A 2,991-nucleotide genomic window follows, 5' to 3' on the forward strand; every position below is an offset into this window, starting at 1 on the left:
TGAGGCTTATGCTAACTAACTATTTAACGTGGATGAGTGTCAAATGAGCCGCTAAGCAGCAAAGGCAGTACAATATTAAGCGTAGGGGATTCAAACTTGGGACCTGTTGTTCACTATACCTCTATCTTAATGACTGGGTTAAGACTTATTAAGTAATTTTACTTTAAACTTATCGGACTTGTCGCCCCTAATATCTACGTAATTAACATGGTAATTAATTTCTTAAAGCCTAAGAGCATCTCCAATGGTTGGAAAAAAAAGACTTGTTTGCAATTTTTAGAAATTGTAAGCTAGTAGCTCAACCATTGGAGTTGTACACATAGATTAGCTTTGCTCAAATAATTTCAAGCTAGTAGCTCCATGAAGCTACTTGCTTAAATGGACCCACAAGAAAAATATAACCAATAGAAAAAAGTTGCCTCATTTATAAAGTTTTTATTTTTTATTTAGAAATTAAGAATTAAATAAATTAATAGAAAAGTGTGTTAGTTAGGTCTCATCAAGCTAATACTGAATTGGCTTCACCATTGGAGTAACTTGTAGCTTGAAATTGTTGTTGCTCAAAAAAATGATGTGACAAAGGTAAGCTAGTACCAACTAGCTTACCATTGTGGATGCTCTAACTAGTTTATTTTCAGGCAAAAGTTCTAATATCACGTGTCACCGTGGTGTGAGTTATGACTAATAATTTTAATATTTATGCTAAAAACTACGCAAAAGATAAATTAATTTCTTAAAACCTAACTATTTTATTTTTACGCAAAAGTTTTTAAAGGTATTTTAGAATCAAATCCAATCCAATAAAGCAATAATTAAGAAAAATTTCATGTCTTAGTGATACATTTTTTTTTTTTTAAAAAAAAGGAGTTCTAGATCCTTCTACTGATTCCAAATGGTTCTAGATCCTTCTACTAATTCCAAATGGTTCTATAAGTTCTAGATCCTTCTACTACCTTAAAGACTTTGTTGGTCCATTCTGTTCTGATCTCAATACCGATCCCTTGTTCTTATTTTTCGACGATAATTCAATTGTAATTTTATTAAGATTAATAATTAATTCAAATTGTAATTAGTAGTAGTAATACTCAAATTTTTCACATCAATTTAAAATCTTCTTATTTATTTATTTATTTATTACTTATTACTACTCCCTCATATTCACTATATTATTCGCTTTTCTTTTTTGCACAAGGAATAAAAACCAATTTTGGACCACGCAAAACACACTACCCCAAATGTAATTTAATTTGGACCACACAAATCAACCAAAAAAAGGAAATAGGGAAGAAAACCCGAATAAGGAAATAGTGAAGAAAATGGTGAATAAGAGGGAGTATAATTTTAATTTCCCTATCCAAACTTGATCAACATTTGAGATTTAACTAGTCTTGTTTGTGACGGACTAATCCCGTCACAAGCTTGTGACCTCTGACAAAAAGGGAGAGGAGACAAGGTTGGAGACCCTCCCATGTGCTTTCCACTCAACTTTTACACTAAAACTTGGGAGAGACGGTCTCTCACTAAGTTATTGAAAGACCAATCTTTCGTACCCTTTTATTTGTATTTCGTACCTTTTTTATTGTTGATCGTGACATAGTAATTTCGTACCTATTTACATAATAAATGTACCCATTTTATCATTAATCATGATTTGTACCTATTTTATTATTGTTAGTACCATTTTTTCTTAAAATTGTACAATGGTCTCTCAATAAAGCTTATTAAGAGACCGTCTCTCAGGAGACCTACTCCAACTTTTAATGGACATTTTATGAGAGGAAACGGTATCCGTCATAAGCTTGTGACGGATATCATCCGTCTTCAATGGGATTTTGTGTTTGAGATTATCCTTATTCCTTAACTATGTAATTTAAGAAGGATCTAGAATTGTTCAAAAAACTTGGTAACCACGTTCTGATTCCCGGGCCCACTTACCCACTTTCTCACACTCTTTCGTCCCACATTCTCGACCCTTTCTCCCAACTGTTCCAAGTCCACGTCAGTCAACCCCCATCTCCATCTCTTAACCCTTAAGAAAGCGGGAATATTTACTAAATAATTATTTAAATTACCATTATACCCCCATCCAAAACGTACGGAATTCCAAACCACTCTGCCTAGGTAACACTACGTCACTACTGATACATAACTTTACTTTGACCTCTTACAAAATCAATAAGTCTTGGTATAGACGGGTGGGGCGAACATACGGGTAAAGACCTCTATTAAAATGGGTAGGGGGGACAAGGTGGGGCACCCCCCATGTGCTTCCCATTTTATGGCAAATGGGTATTTTGTGAGGGAAAATGGTATCCGTCTATACGTATAGACGGATAGTGTCCGTCTATAATGAGAATTTAGGTTAGAAAATATATAGTGACATAGCTTAGTTGGTAATATCACGAGAGGTGGTACTCTTTATTTGAGTTCGATTCGCGTTAGTATTAAAATCGCAACTATAACTTTTTTGCACCAAAAGAATAAAATACTAAATATTTAATACGTAGACACGTTAATAAAATATGAGTATATTTTTATGAGTATATAAATATTTTTAAAGTAAATTTTAAATAAAAATTCAAGTTATAAGGTAAATATTAATCAACTAAGATCAAATAATTAGATTAGTAATAACTAAATATTCAATATATATCTACAAAAATAAAGTTATGTATATGTAATAATGTAAGGACCAAGGATAATCACATTTTCTCATAAATAATCTTTATATTACGAAGTATATCGTATGATTTTATACTATTTTGAGTTATAGTGTCAGCGAGAGAAATAGTTTCAAAATATTAATGAAAAACACACAAAGATAAATAGTTAAATGTTAAGTATATACTGTATTTTTAAGTATCGGGTTAATATCGTGTTTAATCCAGAGACACGCTAGATGGTTGAAGTTTCATTCCTTCCTATCCTTTCCACAACATGAAACAATGAACAAATATTTCAACAAGGGCACTTTAGTAATTTAACAAGAGC

The sequence above is a fragment of the Silene latifolia genome, chromosome 3 (assembly GCF_048544455.1).
Source record: "Silene latifolia isolate original U9 population chromosome 3, ASM4854445v1, whole genome shotgun sequence".
NCBI lineage: Eukaryota > Viridiplantae > Streptophyta > Magnoliopsida > Caryophyllales > Caryophyllaceae > Silene > Silene latifolia.